Genomic DNA, 22,135 nt, shown 5'->3' on the forward strand with positions numbered 1-22,135 from the left:
ACTATCCGACGCCTTGGATTTACAGGCATCGATCATCCTACATACAGTCCAGACTTTGCCCCAACCGATTTTCATCTGTTTCCGATTTTCATCTGTTTCCAAATCTTGGAGGGCTTCACTTTGGTAATGCCGAAATGGTCTAAGCAGGGTTGAGGTATTGGCTCCGTCTAACAAACATTTTTCAGTAACGGTATCTACAAACTTGTCTCTCTATGGGCGAAATGTGTTAGTCGCCAGGGTGACTATGTTCGGAAATAAATATGTAGACAAAGAATAAACATGTAGGAAGTTAATAACCTTTCTTTTATTTCAAAAGACGTAGGAGTTTTCACATAAAAATTCGGAGACGTACTTTGTAGCAAGCCGTTGAACACCATACAATTTACGAAGTTTTTTTGCATCTAGCAATTTACTTTTCTGACATCTCAAACGAATCACCCCATAGCCTACTGCGCTTACAATATCCAGACAATGGATGTAGGGTATCTCATTACAGAAAACATTTATAGTTACTTCACGACAGCACACCATTGAGTAAACATTGCAATTCACTAGATTTAGGCGTATTTGCTCCGCCCGAAGAGGAAGCGAACAGTAGAAGTAGTGGAAGAGAAACATGAAGCTGGTGAAGTTATTTTGGCATTCCCCACCCCCGATGACCCTGACACTCCGTATTTAGGATTCATATGATATTTAGATAGACAGATCTATTCCTACAACATGATGGAAGCCGAAGAAACGAAATTTGTGCCACAGCCGGGACTTTAACCCAGGTACCCTTGCTTACTAGGCAGGAATTGTAGCAGTTACACCATCACAGCGCTATAGCAAACATTCTGCGCGGACTACTTGAGTCCACTCCCTCCCCAACACAAACTTCAGTTAACACCTTCAGCTTATTTTCCCCTTCTGGAGGGAAATTTAATGATATAATCTATTCCTGTTGCCGTATCTTCACATAAATTTGAGACGGTAAAGTCATATATGCCTGCATCTTTGAACAATGGCTATTTTACATCATTTTCTTGTTTTACTCGTACGTACGTTACGTTTGGGAGCCGCAGAAGAAAAATCTGCCCAGAGTGATTTAGATGGGTCTAGGAAATTGCCTAAATATGTACTGCTTACGTGGTGTGCCGCACAAGCAGAGGCACTCGAACGTCTAGCGGGATGAGGCTGACAGTATCCCTGATACATAACCTCAACAGGTTTTGTTGCAAACTCTAAAACAAAGCGCATACGTGAGTGGGACAACGGTCCATGGGAGTAACTACACAGTGATCCTTTGCTAGAACCTCTGAATCCTAATTTCAGCTCGAATAACCCGAGCACCAGTTCTGCATCACAGGTGAATATGAATGACGAGCCGATTTGAAATGTTCTTTCACTTTTTTTTTTATAAATATCGCATCCAGTTTTATACGTCCTTTGTGTAAACAGTGAAGAATGTATAGGTCTACGGCCATATACGTCACATGTTGCGCGAAAATCCTCCAACGTTTTGAAATTGCAGCCGCTTCACTCAGTTCTCGTGAAACAGTAGGGGAAATTGCTGTCTGGAAACTGACGGTTTCATTGTGCCCCGTTATTTCAATTCAGGCTGGTGGCTGCACAATCGAAGCGAGCATCGGGGTGAAATTGCCTCCGGGATAAACGTTCCGCGTACGGAAAATAGGGACGATACGCCAAAAAACGATCCAAACGGAAAAGCGATGTTTGCACATGTGAAAGCGGCCAGAAAGAGTGGTGGGGGTAGAGGCTACGACCCTTGCTGGGGAAGCGCTTAATGGGTCTAAAGAAATAGAGAGAATGGGCGGTCCTTTTTCAGGGCGCAGGCACCACCTGTGTAGCTTGGCTGCGCCGAACAATACGCGGCGGCGCGCGGGTTTATTCACGAGCGCGCTTTTAGGAGCCGGGGGCAAACAATAAACACGGTAAGTAGCGCCGCTCCATTATTAGTGGCTGCCAGATAAGCCGCCCTTTTGCCACACGCACAGAGTTATCAGCGGCGGGAGGGGACCACCACCTGCAGCTTGCCGTATAATTCAATACCACTTTTCCACCGTGGCAGCCCGGCTGCAGTTACCGTACCGGCGATATTACTCATTTTTCCCCCTCTTATTAACACGGAACATTGATTTGTACCACAACGTTTTACGGCACAGCCGTCTGTCAAATACTGGTTGAACCACACCCATCTGATCGCAGAAAATCGGGGAAAAAAATAACAGGACATATGCCAGTGTGTTGATTATGTAAGGTCCAATGCGTAACTGGTTCACTACGTATTTAACTGGTAGCATGACAGATGCTCATGCTGTTTTCTTCCCAACAAGGGCAAATTACTACTCGTCTTCCACAGGGTTCAATTCCGGAATTACTCTTGATATCTGCACATGATGTTACATCTGACAGTGATAAATCAAAAATAGAGATCTTCGCTGACGATTCGAACACCATAATGGAGCCCACTAGACATGCAACTTCAGAAACAATAATAAATACAAGACCAAAATCTTTTACGATTTGTGAATATATGCCATGTCATTAAATTTTTTTGGAAGAGGCAAAGAACGAAACAAAAATCGCATTAAAAACTGTGCTTCCGAGGTTTGCATGAACCTCTAGTTTTTCCAGTCGCTCAATGAACAGAACAGACGAGTAGAGGAAAACATAGCTACAGGTACTACCCAAGAGTTTTTTTTAATTTACTGGCTTTCGGGACGTGTCCATACAGCCATCTCAGTAGTGGAATGTCAATTTTGATGATTAGAACATAAAGACAATACAACACCCTGTTTCCAAGCTGGAAAAGTCTGCGACCCGGCCGGGAATTTAACCCGTGCCCTTTCGGTTATCAATCCGCCCTGATGACCAGGCGGACCACTCCAGGGTTCACTAAGTCAGAGAGACGTGGAAGGAGGAGAGCTGAAGTTGTGAGGGGACCGACACACAATTTACGGGTGACATGTCCTTTATTTTTCTAAAAGCAGTGTCCATGTGGATGTGAAGAGGGTTGAAGGAAACAAGCTGGAGAGAGAAGAAGTCTAACGAGTGGGTCTACAAGGAAGTGGATGAGGTAAGAGAATTTATGAATACCAGAGACACGAGGAAAACAAAATTCATTGGTCACACGACACGTCACAACGAACGGTTGCCCACCGTACTGGATGGAAAGGTTTTCGGGGAGAAAGTAAGAGGAAGGCCCGGATGAATTTTGTAGATTTTGCGAAGGATGGAATTTAATTGAAACAGTAGGCTGACTCGATACGTTCAGCAGAGGAAACAAATATTTTTCCAGCGACGACGCCTGCCCTCTAGAAAATAATGATTAATGTAGTGAGCGAACTTATGCACTAAGCTAAATTTGTTACCCCTTTTTTTCTTGTTTCTGGCAGTGAGTGGTCGTACTTCTTTTGCTTTGGCTGATCCTTTTTTTTAAGAATATCTTGTTGTTCGGTGGTCTAGTGACAAACTGTTGACTTTGAACGTCTATGTTTGTCGAATACATGGCTGCAAACGTAACCTGTCAATACGAAAATATTCAAACTCGCTGGCTGTGTCTTACAATTTGCAAGAGTTACGCCTTTGTGTGTAGGCTTCAGCTGTCCAAGTGAAGGGTGATTCAAAAACAAGGAAGAGATTTCAACTGTTTATTACGAACTATAAAAAGATAGAAACAGATTGCACATCTCACTGGGCAGATTGCGCTGTTGACTGTAGCAACATAGCGTCTGCACCATCAAGTTGAATTGGAAGAGGTGGACATCAAGATCTTGTTCAACGTTTTTGGCCTCCCACGCCACCAGACCTCACACCTCGCGATTTTTTTTTTCTTCCGTGGCATTACACAAGGAACTGAGTCTTTGTCCCACCTACGGCAGCTACTCTTCAAGTGCTGAGAAATCTGTTGAACCTGTCGATTCAATGACCAGGTACACTATGTGATCAAAAGTACCCGGACCCCCCCCCCCCCCCCCCAAGAACATACGTTTTTCGTATTAGGTGCATTGTGCTGCACCTACTGCCAGGTACTCCATATCAGCGACCTCAGAAGTTATTAGACGTCGTGAGAGAGCAGAATGAGGCGCTCTGCGGAACTCACTGACTTTGAACATGGTCATACGTCTGTACGCGAGATTTCCACACTCGTAAACATTCCTAGATCCACTGTTTCCGATATGATAGTGAAGTCGAAACGTGAAGGGACAAGTACAGTACAAAAGCGTACAGGCCGAGCTCCTCTGTGACTGACAGAGACCGCCGAAAGTTGAAGAGGGTCGTAATATGTAATAGGCATACATTTGTCCAGACCATCACACAGGAATTACGAACTGCATCAGGATCCACGCAAGTACTCTGACAGTTAGGCTGGAGGTGAGAAAACTTTGATTTCATGGTCGAGCGGCTGCTCATAAGCCACACATCACGCCTGGGAACGCCGAACAACTCCGCGCTTGGTGTAAGAAGCGTTAACACTGGACGATTAAACAGTGGAAAAACGTTGTGTGGACTCACGAATCACGCTAAACAATGTGGGGATACGATGGCAGGGTCTGGGTATGACAAAGGCCCGGTGAACGTCATCTGCCAGTGTGTAGTGTCAACAGTAAAATTCGGAGGTGGAGGTGTTACGTTGTGGTCGTGTTTTTCATGGAGGGGGGCTTGCACCCTTTGTTGATTTGCGTGGCACTATCACAGCACAGGCCTACATTGATGTTTTAAGCACCTTCTTGCTTCCCACTGTTGAAGAGCAATTCGGGGATGGCGATTGCATCTTTCAACACGATCGAGCACCTGTTCATAATGCACGGCCTGTGGCGGAGAGGTTACACGACAGTAACATCCCTGTAATGGACTCGACTGGACTGCACTGCACAGAGTCTTGAGCTGAATACTATACAACACCTTTGGAATGTTTTGGAACGCTGACTTCGAGCCAGGCCTCACAGACCGACATCGAAACCTCTCCTCAGTGCAGCAGTACGTGAAGAATGGGCTGCCATTCCTTAAGAAACCTTCCAGCGCCTGATTGAACGTATGCCTGCGATAGTGGAAGCTGTTATCAAGGCTAAGGGTGGGACGTCACCATATTGAATTCCAACATACACGAACTTTTAAGTCATTTTCCGCCAAGTGTCCGGATACTTCTGATCACATGGTTTACCTGTTGATTCCTGTGTGGAATGAAATGGACCACAGTTTCGGTGTTTCTCGAGCAAAGATTCGTGCTCTAGTTGAGTGTGTGTGTGTGTGTGTGTGTGTGTGTGTGTGTGTGTGTTTGGAACATCCTGCATTTGTCGATTAACTGGCTGCTCTGACTTAACCTGTTACTGTGAGCATTTTCAGACTAGCTGGCTGCATTTTACCAGTTATAAGGGTTACGGCTTTGTGCGCAGGCTTTAGCTGTCCAAGTACACTCCTCTTACAGTGCTCTGGCCGTTCACAAATGAACCCCGACCAATTCTTTGTTCCTTGCTCTACCGCGACGCCTGCGCAGGTCTGCGCCATGTTATTTTGTGCACACTTTAACCTGTGTGTAAACCAGATATGAATAAAAATGTAGTTCGAGTGCAGTATCGACGGCAGGGGAGAAGTGCAGCGTTGCACACAGTTCAGCGGCAGAGCCGACCTCCCGGCACTCGCTCGATGGAAGTGCGAGAAGGGTACAGACGCGAGGCGCCCCGGCAACCCCGCCATCTAATTTTTGCGGCGCGCTGTTCATCCCACAGCCGGCAGCCGCCATAATACGCCGAGTACCTCTCTGTGCGCGGCCCCTTCCACCAGGCTACCCGCACGCCGTCCTCGGCAGCACCGAGCCGCCGTATCCACGGCAACGCGCTCCCGCCCTATTGTTTTCGCTGCAAACAAAACATGCGAAACAATAGCGGCGTCTACCTGGGCCCGGGGAGACCGTCTGGCCCTCGCTGCTGGTAGGCACAACAAAGCGCCCCACAGCACGCATCGCCTAGCCGCGCCCGGCGCCCGGCGTCTTATCTGCTGCCACTCTCGCTGTCGAGGCTCAAACGCCCGTCTTGGCGCCTGCCAAGTGCGGTAACAGGACTCCGTAAGAGGCTGTTGTAAGGCTACTACTGTCAGTATCATAGCCGGGTGGCAGGAGCTTAACTGTAGCTCGATTTAAATCATTTCGCATCAGATGTTTCAGGTCCAAAGCTGCTACTTTGTCGTACGCAGCCGCCATAACGAACTGCTCTCCGTGGAATAGAAAATAGCTAACTCTTTCACTTGCAATTCTTTTTGGTGAATGAAAGACTTTGTTTTGTGGTTACTTTAATTACTGTCAGAGTCAGAAGTAACAATATGAAAAAAGTATTTGCCACAGGCAGGTTTAAGATTGTGGAAAAGGAAGGGGCATACAGGGTTCTAAATACCGAGTGGTTATAAGTAAAGCTCGACTGCACGAGGAAGTTCAATGAGGGCAGCGAAACTTTGTAGCTATTCTAATGCGGAAAACCATTTACGCTGGAAAAAAAATAGTTTCTATTTTGGCCACCAGGCTCAAATATGGCGCTGTGAATTCAAGAAAGATGTCTAGAAATGTTTCCATGTGTAATCGATTAGGAATGGGCATAGGCAGAAAAGATCAAACAAGTGCGGAAGGCGTAATGTTGATTTTGCTATTGACTGTCGTGCAATTTGTTTAATATGAGAAATGAAGACTTCGAGAAGATGCTGTACAGCGCCAGATTTGCAACTGGTGGCGAAATCTGCAACTAATTGTTTCCACAATAAACCGGTTCCACATGAGCACATTACGATCTCTATCAAGTGTCGCTGCCGTACAATAATTAGGGCCCACTCTTGACGTCCATGACTATCTGCATTTTAATTATCACGACCTGGTACCGTCACGATTTCAGAAGATGACAGCGCCAAAACCACTAGACACACGGACACAGATCAGTTGACAAAGCATCTCTGCAAGTTTTTAACTGACGTTACAGGCGCTCAATATGGGCACTGTTTGTGACGATCAGACCTCAGTGTGAGTGTGCAGTTCAGTGCCGTTGATTGTTGGGGAAAGCTTGATAGCAACCCGCTTCGCAAATCTGTTCATTTGGTTGCCTATTTGCAGGTGCGCACTAATTCGACGCGACAATCTGGAGCGTAGCGGAGTGGAAGGGTAACAGTGGAACTTTAAGACAGCGTAACTTCCAGATGCAAGTTGCAATTCTAACTGTTACGCAAATCATTAGCAGGCTTCCCTCAACCAGTGGGACAGTGATGCCTAGCAATAACATGTAGTGAATTTCAACTGGTCCTCTGCTAATGTATGGTAGGACAAACACATTCCATTGGCAGGGGAATGGCTGAAGCTATTGTGAAACCTCTGTCCTTTGCAGCTGTCAGTACTTTAACATCAACCAAATTATCTTCTGTACTGCAGCAGGCAGCTAACACCTTGGAAAGTACTTATCGGTGCATGCTAGCAAGGAACGCAACACGTTTCGTTTGCACATGGCACCGTAGTTCGCTGGGCGTCTACCATTTAGGTGCAGTGGCACCTGCGGGGCGATGCTACGCTCTGAAAGGGCTCCGAGTTGCTGCATGCGCAATCTAAACTTACAGTTTCGTTACTTATTACCTGTAAAAAGTCAAACATATTTTTTCGTAAATATGTAGTAGTTCTCATCAAAGTAGTCCTTAGGAAATACTAATGAAAATCTGTTGCTAACACTTAAAGCGCAGCAAAAGTTACCAATAGCCTGGCTCGCTTCGGGTATTGCCAGGTTGTTACGAACAATACGACATGAGAGTGACCCGCAGCGCGAGTGAGTTGAGTTCAAATTTTGCCGGCAGCCTATAAAGGTGAGTACTGTTGGGCTAGGCACCTTATTTCGGATTTCATGTGTACGTTCTGTTAAGCGTTTATTTGTAGATCGCCCATCGATGTGAACACGTCACTTCTGACGACTGTGGTTTTGTTAACCTTACCAATATTAACGTCGTGAACGAAACAGCTGACATCTCTTTTGAAATCTATGCTACAACACTTGATAGTCTGCCAAATACTGAAGGTCTGAGTCACATATAGTAGCAAGCCATTTCCGCTAAAAGCATGTGATCAAGATCCGACGCGTCTGGTTTCACTGGAGTGAAGACACCAGGTGGTCAACATAATTTTCAAAACTCTGTAAGAACTTTGCCGATGCCTTAAAATAAAACTTAGCCCTCCCCCCACCTCCCCCCCGGACCTCTATCGCAGAGTGAGATATTTCGATAACCAATGAAAAAATGGGTCATTGAGTTCAATAGTTTTAGATATATGACGTGATATGTTTGAAAAGGATTCCTGTATGGGAAAACTTGATCCTTACCAAAAAAATTTCCAAATTCCGATCATAATTACAACCAAGGAAGAGATACATGTCATACATGAATTTCATTTTTTTGCATAATTCTTCTGTACGACAGACAAGCTTTAATTTTTTTTTCTACACCGAGGAGATGGGGATGTACCGGTGGCTTCTCGCAGACAGTATTTCTCGCGACGACACCGCAAGTTCTAACCTGAAACGTCAGATGCCAACTAATTTAAAGTAGACTAGAGGGGGAGAGGGGGAGAGGGGGAGAGGGGGAGAGGGGGAGAGGGGGAGAGGGGGAGAGGGGGAGAGGGGGAGAGGGGGAGAGGGGGAGAGGGGGAGAGGGGGAGAGGGGGAGAGGGGGAGAGGGGGAGAGGGGGATGTTGGCTGCTCCATGCAACGTTGTCTCTTACGATACATGTGGAGGGAAATTTCAAGTTATCTGATACGCCTCCGAACAATTGTTTTACGTAAATGAAGAAGGCTATATCCCTGACTGTAGTTAGTTCCTTTGTAAAACTTTAACTTTCCTGTGTAAGAAATTAAGAACTATTGGTTTGGGATTCACCCATGTTTTCTACCATACACTGTCTTATTCGATTTTGAGGAACCTATTCCGTAAAAAAAAAAATCTTGTAGTGTGACGTAACAGCTTGCTAATGAACTTTTTTTTTCTTTTCGTTATTTCCCACAGTTATTGTGATTCCTCTAAGTAAAGAAAACCACCATACACATATTCTGAAAAGCGTCGTTGAAGTTTGGTGTATTTTATGACAAACATTGTTGCATACAAAACACAACTAACTTAGAAAAATGCGTTCAACGGTCGAAGGAGGGCGATAGCTCTTTCCATTCTCGAGAAAATACGGGAGATATTGGACACTGGCAACTAGACTCCACATGCAAGGCCGTTGCCGTCTGCTATGCGGAGTTGCCTCGTGTTTCTCTTTTCCGTATGTTGCCGATAAAGAGCCGAGGCTAAAAATAAACTTTTCATAGCGACATCTTTACTCTGACACTAGCACTAACCAAGCATGCTGTAATGACCAGCTTCTGAGCAGTAGAAATAGCAAACAGAAAGTCTGTGTGCTGCTTCGTCAGTAGATGGTGTTACGCTCCAGAATGTCTACGCTGGCTAGACTCATTCCGCAGAATTCATGAAATTTGTTATCGTTTTGGGAGAGCTCACGACAAACCACAGCTGAAATATTTTCGATATTTACTGTATTTTGCGGGGCTACCCAGCTTCTTCTTCTTCTTCTGCTCCCCTCCATATCTCTCTCTCTCTCTCTCTCTCTCTCTCTCTCTCTCTCTCTCTCTCTCTCTCTCTCTCTCACCAACTTTAAGTAATGACTAGGCTTACAGGTCGCGTACACTGTATGGTTTGCACAGTTATACTTTGTTTCTCTTGATTAGAATTTGTGTGTTGATGATGAATTGCAACACCTCATACTTTTCATGCTGATTGAGGCCCTGAAAGCATGGTCTTTTCCCAAAGTGCCGGCCGGGGTGGCCAAGCAGTTCTAGGCACTACAGTCTGCAACCGCGCGACCGCTACGGTCGCGGGTTTGAATGCTGCCTCGGGCATGGATGTGTGTGATGTCCTTAGGTTAGCTAGATTTAAGTAGTTCCAAGTTGAGGGGACTGATGACCTTAGAAGTTAATTCCAATAGTGCTCAGAGCCATTTGAACCATTTTTTCCCGAGAGTACTTGCAACAAAAAGGTGATTCTCTTAGTAGGTGTCAGATTTTTTTGTTAATCCTACCGTTTGAGTTTTCTTCTGGTGCCATTTTCATAGAAACTTTGGCCTCCTAAAGCATATCTCTTTAGAAGTCAAATACCAATTTCGTTGTTGCCAGTAAATGACCACGTTTCCTTCACTAAATAAACAGAAAACAAAGGACCAAAGTAAAGAAACACAACATATAAACGTATTTGGTTGCTTATGTAAGGACAGTAATTTTGTATGTTCTACGTTTACAACAGGTCATATTTACGAAAGGCGTTCGAAATTTGCACCGTCGTCGTGCGGCGATGTTTAGCACTGCCCCTAATGGCGAGTGTAGTATCGACAAGGCCAGCCGCAGCGCGTGTGGCAAGGTACGTCGTCTGGTGACGTCAGATTTTCAACACCTGTCATCCACTTTTCGGGTATTCCCCGGCATTAGCGGCATCGTGTGTCTGATACTGAATTACTCGTCGAATGGCGTCGACGACACTTCGGGTGTTTTTGAACGTTAATAATCATCCTACATAGCGAGATAAGCCAATAATAACGTCTTATTTAGAGTAGCTCATGATCGCAACTAAAAGTGAAACACAGACGTGATTCGTGCTGTCTTGTTGCTTGTTACATGGCGAGTCACAGCGCGTATCGCATCGTCTGAATGTGAACCACACCTGACGCCAAGTAGGAGATGCCGACACGATTGGCTGAGATGTTGTGCTCCTGGACTTTGCCTGGGGTCGCCTCAGAAGGTCCCCCATGTAGACTCGCTCCCTCGGCCAGAGCTGCTTTGTGGCTGCGAGTCTGTTGGGTGGGAGACAGCCGAGGCTGCGGCTCCAGCGCTCATTAGGCCCGTCCGTCCAGCATTCCGCGTCACGGGGGCGTCCCGGCGGCCAGCCGTCGATACCAACCACGTTAGGCGGCTAGGGAGCCAGTCCCGCGTCCCGAGGCGGGACGCGTTTGTATTGAACGGCGCCGGCGCCACCCCTAATGTCACATTCCGTGTTCGTTGTGAGCGCTCATTAGCATGATTGCCTGGCCCGGTCCCACCAGTGTGGGAGTGTTGGTGAATACATCTGGCTTGTGTGTATGTCTGAGGGGAGGAGGCAGTTTGCTCGGCGCAGGGGAACTTTCTGCGTCATAATGTTCTGTCATTATCGTTTTCCCCTCGTGAAGTCGCCACATTATACGTGAGCATTTCCGCTTAAAATATACAGTGTCTTCAACCACTCTCTTTTTCCCTTCCCCTTCCCACCTTCATTGCTCCACATGCACTGTTGGTTGATTGGGTTTTGTAGAGTTAAACGGACGAAACTGCGAGATTATCAATCCCTTAACTCTGTATATATCGAACTAATAACAATCCTCACACGAAGGATACAAAGGCAAATCCTACGAAGCTCTATAGCAACCAACCTAAGACAGACGCGAGAGCAAGGAGAAGTAGGAGAGGAGTGGGAGGGAGTAAGGTGGGCGAGTCGCTCTGCCCAGAATGGAATTTGAGATAACCCACGGCGTTGTTCTGCAACGCAAGGGACACCCTCTGCATCTCACGAGCACAACCTCACCCTCTGGTACTACAAGAAAACGAGCAGCACAGACAAGATCATAGAATTTTAGGAAAGAAAAATGTTAAAAATGCAAATGTAAAAGAATAGGTAGAACAAATAGGTGAGGAGGGTAGGAGTTACGCCGGACCAACGAGCTGTGGCCACGGTGGGTTCCGTGGGCCAGATCAGGCGACGGGCGCCCCGCCAATGAGGCCAGAGACGCACTGTCAGCGCGTTTTTTAGTTTCCAATGATTTCTGAATGTCACCGATACATCTATGATGACTGAACATACGAACTGTTGCAAAGGAACCAGGCGATAGAAATTTTATTATAACCACAGTTGCCCTTGATCTTAGGAAACTAAGAAACCTTCGTCAACATAAAAGAGCTTCGGGTGGTCAGGAATTCTAGATAACTAATCTGCCAGACTCTCTCCGATACAAAATCTGAAGTGAAGTTCCTTGGTTAGGTATCTGATCCTTCTGAATCACATACAGGAGTTCGACAAGGAGATGGCCTCTCGGCCGGAGTGGCCGAGCGGTTCTAGGCGATTCAGTCCGGAACCGCGCGACTGCTACGGTCGCAGGTTCGAATCCTGCCTCGGGCATGGATGTGTGTGATGTCCTTAGGTTAGTTAGGTTTAAGTAGTTCTAAGTTCTAGGGGACTGATGACCTCAGATGTTAAGTCCCATAGTGCTCAGGGCCATTTGAACCATTTGAGATGGCCTCTCCCCGCTTCTGTATTGCACTGCGTTAGACAAAGACATCAGAAAATGTGGGGAAAGTTGTCTACGGTATAAACATCGAGACCCCACGACGGAGTATCATAGTGAACTGCCCAACTTTTGCTGACGGTCTACCTATCTTCAGTAAGACAAGGGAGGAAACCAAGTACGCCATATACAAAGTTATACGAGTCAGCATCAAAGAAAGGCTTCTAAATATCGTATGAGGTGACTCCTTCCGTGCAAAATTGAAATAAATATATCAGAAGAATCCCGCTATAGACGAAATATGAGATAATTACGTATGTGTCTTTTAAATGTCTCAGATCTGATACTACTATTTGGACGAGACAGTAAAGTCAATTTAGAAAGAGAAACCACAAGCGAGAAACGTACAGAATAACGTGGAATCAACTACAATAAACGAGTCATATTCCGTGATGCGAAATTTCAGTATTTGGAGACAGTTGTTCCTGTGGCATATAGTAAGTCAGCAAGATGTCTCTAGGAGGCCATGCAAAAAGTGTTGAAACTACACACGAAGAGCGAAAAATTGTAAGAAAAACGTATGGTCCCTCTAATATAAATGGCATATGAATTGAAGTAGGGATTACAGACACTTACACAGCAACAGGCCAATTCACCGATACAACACGCAAAAGACTCTTCCAAGTTCCACGATCACATGTGCAGAGTGGACAATGAATTAGCAATCGATTTTGGATTAACAAAAAATTCCTTAATACAGTAAATTAAAGGTAGTAAAATCACTTTGTCAGACGAATTACGAGAAACGAATGCCAGAGGAGACGCCATCAGGGAACGAAAAACCTTTGGAAAATGGTAAACAGAGCAACGTAAGAAACACAAGAAATTCAGGAAGAGATTTTGGGATCAAGAAGAAGAAAAAGGAGCTGTCAAACCAAGCTAAAAAAAGGTGACACGCGCTCTTTAACCGGCTGTAATGAAGAAAGAAAGAAAGAAAGAAAGAAAGAAAGAAAGAAAGAAAGAAAGAAAGGAGAGAAATATTTGATAACAAAGCATACTTATTCATTTCACGTATCACTAATAAACACGCAAGTCAAATCTCTTTTATTGTACTCTGTCCTTCCGCTACAAAACTGTATAGGAGTTTACGGATTGAATTCTCTCGCTACAGTAGTTCGGATGTTTCTCGGTAAAGCACTGGATGAGGATACCACACATTGCAGTAACATCGTAGTTTTTCGATGCCTTCTATCGCAGCGGAAGAATGTGTGGTTAACAGTCTTCATTGCCGCATAAACATGAATAAGGTGGCATTGTGTAGAGGAGGTATTGGTGTTGCAGAAATGTGTCTAGATTAAATCGAAGCCGTGCCACTGACACTATGAACTTCCTGCTGCGTTTGTAATTTTGGTATTTAGGACGCGATGGGTGGTGTTAAGAACTACAATTTCCACTAATGCATTAGTGTTTGTTGATTTTATGAATATTTTAGTTTAAATTCTTTATGAAGAGAGGCCTACTAGAGCGACACTGCCTGTTCTTATCACCCATTTTTTCAACCTGTTTTCGGACAAATATACGAAGCGTTACTTCCCAACGAGAAAAACGCAGATGTTCGAAGAATGTTATAACCCGCTACGGTGTTGTGTAACGGCAGTTTTGCCGAAGTATAATTCAAAAGTAGACGTCAAGAACTGAAACAGAGTTACCACAGCATTAGACACCGGATGCACAATCATGGAACTAAAAGTAGATCGGATCTTCATAGAGCAGTATATGTCAAGCCTATTCAAGTATGCTATATGAACCTGAAGTAAAAATAATGTAAATGCATTAGACTTACGTAATAAACAGTTTAAATCCTATGTCTTCAGGTGTTATATCTCACGTGACAGAATTGTGGTGGCATTTTTCAATAGGATAATTCTCGTGCACACACGGTACATGTCTGTTCGAAATGTGTGATGATGTGGGACTTGTGAAGCCAGCAGGATCGCCAGATGTGGCCCCGATAGAACGTATTGTGTAGGGCCATGTCCGATGTCAGCTGTGTGTGATGCCAGTGTCAAGGATATCAAGGACCAGTCACAACAATTGTGACTCGCGGAGATGCGTTGTTTCAGGCCTGTTCGGCGCTCACGCGGCACTGTTTACAAGTCCGTTGTTAGTACCGAAATCAGTACTAGGACCAAGGAGGAAAATAAAGGTGAAGGACATTGCTTCCCATGCTGTCCTTGGTGGTCCACGTGTTTTTGCAGGTGGTATTTTGGGTTTTTCCCCTTATGAAGGATGATGTATTTAGTCATCGTAATGGACAGCTTACCGTGTCTGTTGTTCGCCGTGGAGGTATTAAGAGTATTGATGGTCTTTAAAGTTTTATTAGCCGTGACATTACTTATCGTACTTTTAATGCTGGTGAAGTTGTTAACAAGGGTATTGGTACGTCTTTTTTTAATTGTACGCCTTTTGGATTGACGACCCATGGTCGTCCTAAGGTGGATCAGTATCAAGGTATTTGTGTCTGGTGTAAAGGAACTGATGTTTGTGAAACTGTAGCACTTTTTGGTAATCTGACTATATATTATCATTAATAAAGAATCCTGATTTTAAAAAACCGACATATTGATCTTACAGGAAGCCGAGAAGCGATTTCTTGTGTTGTAGCTATCAGGTGAACCCCGGGATGCTGTATGTGTGAAGCACTCTTGCGCATCTGTGAGAGTCGCGGCCCATGATTTGCGCCACATAGTATTGTAACTCGTACATGTGGTTCTGCCTCGCGTCTCTGGAGAAGCTAGAACGGCTTTAAGACAGCGAGCCCAATCTATTCAGCGAAGCATCCAGGCCTTAAGTGGGTGCAACGTCTTACTACCATTTCTCTGTAAATTTGACTAGCTACTATAATCACTGAAGTAACCTACCCTCTCTCATCCTGTGAATTTTCGTTTCTTCCTCCCCTCCTTACTTTGCTACGGTATGGATTTGAGCCTAACTTTTTAGACGACACCTGACCGCTCTGGCCTCAGCTTTCGGGATGGAAAAGCGCAGGCACTCCGCTCTCTAAGCCGACGGCGGGTTTCCACGGCCGCCTGACCCCCGCCTACGCCGGAGCGTGGGCATTACAGCTAGCTCTGCAGCAGCGGCGGTCCACTCCGACCGCTGCAAACAAGCCGCCACCTACGCTTATTAAACCGGCGCTCTGCGTTATTACACCGCAGGAAGGCGGCCGCCGCAGTCTGCTGCGAACGCGGGCAGAAATTAGGCGGGCGGCCAGCGCAGGAACCTCAGGAACGTCCTGGCCGCCCATTGTCAGGAAGGGCTTGCCGTTTCATTTCTCGCCTGAGCACCACCAGCGCCGCTGGCGATCCAAATGAATCGAGCGAGATTACCTCCCGCTCTCTGATCAGTTCGTTCCGTACCCTGTCAAAAACAGGGTACTGACTACTGGACCACTTACATTCAAAAATCTACGTTGTTGGGCCAAGACATTTTGACCACTATCCTCCAAGCCACTGAAAGCCACCTGGTGACATTGCAGTCACGTGTGAAGTATGTAAGTAGTTTAATAAACACCACAGGTACACATAACAGAGATTTTAGTCATCAGTAATATGCTCTCCTTCACTATTTACAAGTCTGCCAACGCTGGAGTAACTTTTCGATTCCGTGAATTCAGAAATCATGTGGTTTTGAGGTGAAGAACTCATCGAACAATGTTCGGAGCGCATTTGAATTCGGAAAGGAAGTTCTTGAAAGGTTGTTGGTTAGAGAGCAGAAAATATGTAATAACGTTTGTGCGAATAGACTTGCCAACCCAAACTCGGGAATAGCATTTTTTTTTTTTTTTTTTTTGCCAGTCTAGCAGAATGTGGGCTTGCGTTATCGTGGAGTAGCAACACTACGCGTAGTCTGCCTGGTCCTTCTTCTGACATTGCCTCTACAAGACCCCTCAGTATTTGACAGTGAATCTCAACATTGATGGTTACAAAAAATTGCTCTGAGCACTATGGGACTTAACTTCTGAGGTCATCAGTCCCCTAGAACTTAGAACTACTTAAAACTAACTAACCTAAGGACGTCACACACATCCATGCCCGAGGGAGGATTCGAACCTGCGACCGTAGCAGTCGTGCGGTTCCACACTGTAGCACCTAGAACCGCTCGGCCACTCCGGCCGGCGTGATGGTTACACTTGGTAGTACTCCACACACTTGCCGTTCCACCATATGTGTAAAATATCTTTTTCGGATGCACGCAAGTCGTTGTACAGGGTCTTGCTGTTTTGTTTGGAATCTACAATTCCTTTCTTTTGCTTATGTTAGCATAAAGTCAGCGTTTGTTACCAGTAACAATACAGGATAGGAATGGTCTGCGTTATTCATGAGCCAAATGGTGACAAGCAAGCGGAGAGGCACACACGGCCACCCGCTGATTTTTACGATTTTGGCTTGGAACATGCGATACCCATACACCTGATTTTTGAGCCTTCCCCATTGCATGCAAATGTCGCACAATGGTGGAATCACCAGAGTTCATCACATCTGTCACTTTCTGAGTATAATCATGTGGATCATTCTGGATTACAACGTTTAAATGGTGCGCACCAAACCATGAAGGTGTGTCTCCTTATAACTAAGAACCATTTTCCCATCGCGCTCTGTCCAGTGGCAAACACGGCGCAAACGTTTCTGGCTCCCTCCGCTGTTGTCAGCCCGCTGGTGAACGCAAACAGGAGAATATGTCAAATGTCCCGATTTCTGCACTTGACAGTCAGTTTTCCAGAGTCCACACCCCACTCCAAATGACAAAATGATTATATCTTAACTCAGTAACACTGAGCTACAGTTAAAAAATGACAATCGATAAATAAAACCAAAACAACTGGAATAACGACATGCAAAACGAAAGCGCTACGAAACGCTACCAACCTAACAGTAATAACTTCGGGTGTACTGCAGGTAAGTGTTTTGGGTCTATTGTTGTTCATGTTATGTATTAATGACCTGGCGGACAGTATTAATAGTAGCCCCAGACTTTTTGCGGGTGGTGCAGTTCTCTATAACGAAGTAATGTCTGAAAGAAGCTGCATCAATATTCCGTCAGATCTTGATAATATTTCAAAGAGATGCAAAGTTTGGCAACTTGCTTTAAATGTTAAAAATGAAAAAAGTGGCATCCCTATGACTATTTTATCAATGAGTCCCTGTAGCAATCAGTCAACTCGTACAAATACCTGGGTGCAACACTTTGTTGGGATATGAAATGGAATAATCAGATAAGCTCAGTCGTGGGTAAAGCAGATGGTAGACTTCCGTTTATTGGTAGAACACTGGAGAAGAGCAGTCAGTCTACAAAGGAGATTACTCACAAAAACACTCTTGCAACCACGTCTGGAATTCTGCTCAAATGTGTGGGGTCCGTATCTAACGGGAAAATTAAAAGTATACGTAGAAGGGCAGGACGAATAGTCACAGGTTTGTTTGATAGAGGTGCTGAAATATCTGAACTACCAGACTGACATAGACGAAAACAAAACCAAGAATGTCTTCTAACGAAGTTTTCAAGACGCGGCTGTGAATGATGACTGTAGGAATATATTACAATCCCACACATACCGCTCCAATAGGGATTGCGAGGACAAGATTAAATTAATTAAAGTTCCGGAAGAGGCGCTTAAAAAAATCATTCTTCCGCGCTCCATACGTGAATATAACTGGAGAAAGCTCGAATAACTGGTACGGTGGAACGTACTCCCTGCCGTGCAGTGCACAGTTGTTCGTAGAGTATAGATTTTTTTAAACATGGTTACAGAAGCAACTGTGAATAGACTTTCAATAAATGATGTATACAGCCAACTTGTTGCAAAAAGTTTATTAAAATAAGCCGCCATCAGGTTTTAATACCACTATGCGTATTTTGTTCTGAAGGAGTGAAGTCGCGTAACTTATATTACGTTGAAATTTCAAATACACATTACGAGGTACAATTTGAAGTCACACAGCAGAAGATGTAAGTCAGGTGCTCCATGAAGGACACCATGGAATAAATGCTGCTGTTTGTCATGGACAACATTAGCTAGGTTTTCCACTATTTGACTTGAGCGTTTTAGTTCAAATGTATGCTTACAATTTTAACGTAATGGTAGTTATGTGACATTCCTTCCGAGGAAGATCCCCTTTTGGTACTGAAACCTTGTCAAGGCTTATTACAATGAACTATATGCAACCGATTGGCAGTATACATCGTTTACTGAAGGGACAGATTATTGGAAACGATCATCTCTCAATTAGCTAAGCTTGTCCACTGTTTGCGTGCTACTGACGTGTCTATGGAAAATGGCTGAGGGACAGTTAAAGCACAAGTGAGCGACAGGCTGTTGGGTGTCCACGCCTCATTTCCTCACTAAAGCACGACTGATGACTGTATGTGGCAGGTGTGATGACGAAGAACGATGGGGCGCGAGTGTTTCGGGGCACACTGTTGAGCGCACGCTGTTGCAAATGGGATTCCGCACCAGACGAGTCTACGCGTTCCCATGTTGACCCACCGACGCTGGCAGTATCCACTGCAGTGAACATGGGATCGTCGGCATAAGACCGTGGATCAATGGAAACGTGGTCGCGGTCCGAATACGCCGTCAGGTCAACAGCTGCTGTAAATATACACTGCGCCACGGACGAATGCCATGTGAGAATTATTATGCTACGGAGGACACTGATATGGGCTCTCATTGAACCTGTGGTAGTAGTCAACGGCACCGTGTTACCTGTGGATTAGATTAATACTATCGCGCACCACCTATGATTGTAGAAACATACCATCCTTTGCCAACCGCACAGATTCCCGTACGAGAGAGGCGCGAGTAAGTAACAGGCATCAGTGGCGTAGAGTGGCAACTTTAAGAGTTGGAAACAAATAATTCGCGAGGTCCGTATCGAATCGCAATCCCGTTTTACGGACTCCGCCTACATTGACTCCTTACTTAGGCCGACATAGACCACTTACTTAGCTTGCAGTTATCGAAAATCTCTTGCCCAGCACGAAGACCCAAACGACAGGAAAAAAGCGCAGTTAACTCCAGTTTATTGCAAGCATAAAAGAATGGACCCGCAAAATTACAAACCGTTAACATAGGTTTGTTCTAGAATTCCTCATCAAATTCTCAGTTCGAAGATGATAAATTTACTAGAGATCGAAAAGCTGGTGTTCATTAATCAATACCGTTTGAAACAGCATCTCTCGTACGAGATTCAGCGTGCTCTTTTCTCACATGATATACTGAGAACTGTGGATGGAGGGCAACTGTCAGATTCCATATTTCTAGGTTTCTGGAAAGCAATTGTCTCAGTGCCATTCAGGCTATTAACAAAGGCACGAGGATATGGAATAGGTTCACATATACGTCAGTGGCTCGAGGACTATTTTACAGAACCCCGTATGCTGTCCTAGACTCCGAATGTTCATCAGAGACAAGGTTATCATCGTCAGGAGTGCCCCAAAGAAGTGTAACAGGACCACCGCAGTTCTCTACATCGAAAGTGATTTGGCGGACAAGGCGAGCAGTAATCTGCGGCTCTTTGCCGATGATGCTGTGGTATACGGGAACGTGTGGTCGTTGAGTGACTGTAGGCCTTAGACTTTGAACTGCTGGTGGTCTCAAGAATTACAGCTTGCTGTAAATGTAGAAAAGAAGTGATTTAATGTAAACGAGTACGGAAAAAATCCCGTAACATTCGAATACAGCGTTAGTAGTGTACTGCTTGACACACCCAAATCTATTAAATATCTGAGCGTAAACTTGCAAAGCGATATGAAATGGAACGAACATGTGACAATTGTAGTGGCAAACGTGAACGATCGACTTCACCAGTAAAGGAGACAGGATGCAGGACACTGCTGCGACCCATTCTGCAATTCTGCTGGAGTGTCTAGAATCCCAACCATATCTGATTAAAGGAAGGCATCGAAGCAATTCAGAGGCGTCTGAAAGGTTTGCTACGGTTATATGTAAGTCTATAGGCTTTCGTGGCCGTTGTCACTGAAGTTAAAATCATCTGCGTTATTAGGCCGCGTCATGTTTCTTCTAAAATGTTCGACGTTTCGACCCCTCTGCTGGGATCTTCCTCAGGATCTTTTGGTGTCCACTACTGCACACACAGTGCTCTAGCAGTAGTGGACACCAGAAGATCCTGAGGAAGATCCCAGCAGAGGGGTCGAAACGTCGAACATTTTAGAAGAAACATGACGCGGCCTAATAGCGCAGAAGATTTTAACTACTACAGTTATGTTTCGGGAAATGGAATGGGAGCCCTTGGAGGGGAGGCAACGTTCTCTTCGAGGAAAGCTATCGAGAGACCGGTATTTGAAGCTGACTGCAGAATGATTCTGCTATTGCCAACGTACATTTGTACATTTCGTTTAAGGACAACGAACATAAGATGAGAGAAATTAGGGCTCGTATGGGGGCATACAGGCAGTCGTTTTTCCTTCGCTGTGTTTGCGAATGGAGCAGGAAGGGAAGTGGTTACAGTGGTACATCGTACCATCCGCCACGCACCGTATGGTGGCTTGCGCTGTGTATGTAGGTTCTTTCATGCTAAGTCTTCCCAACGGCGTTGCCACCTTCTAGAAGGATAACTGTCCGTGTCAAATTCAGATTCGCGCTAAAGCGGTTTTAAGAGAATGATACTGAACTCAACATTGACGTTTTGGCCACCGAATTTGCCTGGTCTCAACTCTATGCAGCATCTCCTACGCAATCGGCGTGCTAGCTAAGCGCTCACCAACCACCGGCTCGAAATTTACGCGAATTGCGCGACCTCTGGGTAGACATCTACATACTTTAGGAAACAAACCAAGATGATGTCGCATCCATGCCACGCAGAATCATTGGTATGTTGCGTTCCAAGACTGGACCAGTAAGCTACGAAGCAGGTGGTCGTCATGCTGTCGTTCACGAGTTTCCGTCTCAAGTCGCTTTGTATCTGCACCATCGTACCTTACAGCGAGAGCCTGGTGGCACGTGTACTATCAGTCATTTTGCCAAGCGTCTCAAGAGTTGCGGTTCCGAAGGCTTCTTCAATACTCTGTTTCTGGGAATGCAGGCTTTCTCGGCGAATTTTTATGAAGTTTTCTCGGGTTATTAGCCAAATGAAGGCGTCGTTCTGCGGCCAAGTTTCGACAGTTTCGTAAGCGTTATCTTCAGGAGAAGTCTGCGCCTGAAAGTGATTGGTAGGAAGCTTATCGAAACGTTGCCGCAAAACGTCGCCTTGAATCGCCTGATAACCCGAGAAAACATGTGTCGCAATTTTTGCCGAGTCTTGTACAGACGGTGAGCCAGAGTGTCTTTATTACTCACCATACTGACCTGTCTGGCGTGGTCTACTGCAGGCTTTGTGGTGGCCATTTCAGTGGCGCCACAGATGTTTTTGAACCTCGCCCAAACCAGCGGCCTCAATATCACTCAGCAAGGAATTCGCACACCTGAAGAGCATAGTGTGCTATAGCTCCGTTCTGCTGTAACCAGACACGTCCCACGATCCCCTTGACATCGAGCTGAGGTATTACCACGTTTGCAACATGTACAAATGTGAGTTCCCGTCACGTACTCTTGGAAAAAATATCATCGGGGCAGCTATCGTGTCAACACCCGAGGCCTATTCAACATGAGGTGGTTCATATTTTCAGAAGACCGAAGGAGTGATCTGTTCTACTTGCCAAAAACATTCAACACCCAAGGTAGCATAAATGTTTCTTTATTTAAAACAAGAGGTTTCGTCAGACTTCGTTGTAACTTCAGGTTTTAGAAATATTTTTGTT

At 45.3% G+C, this 22,135-nt stretch overlaps 1 protein-coding gene across 14 annotated transcripts in view; it reads right to left on the minus strand.

Moving 5' to 3' along the window:
• Positions 1-22,135, minus strand: part of LOC124802672 (CUGBP Elav-like family member 2) — an 858,657-nt gene that overhangs the window by 615,925 nt on the left and 220,597 nt on the right. The window lies entirely within an intron of this gene.

The sequence above is a fragment of the Schistocerca piceifrons genome, chromosome 6 (genome assembly GCF_021461385.2).
Source record: "Schistocerca piceifrons isolate TAMUIC-IGC-003096 chromosome 6, iqSchPice1.1, whole genome shotgun sequence".
Classification (NCBI taxonomy): Eukaryota; Metazoa; Arthropoda; class Insecta; order Orthoptera; family Acrididae; genus Schistocerca; species Schistocerca piceifrons.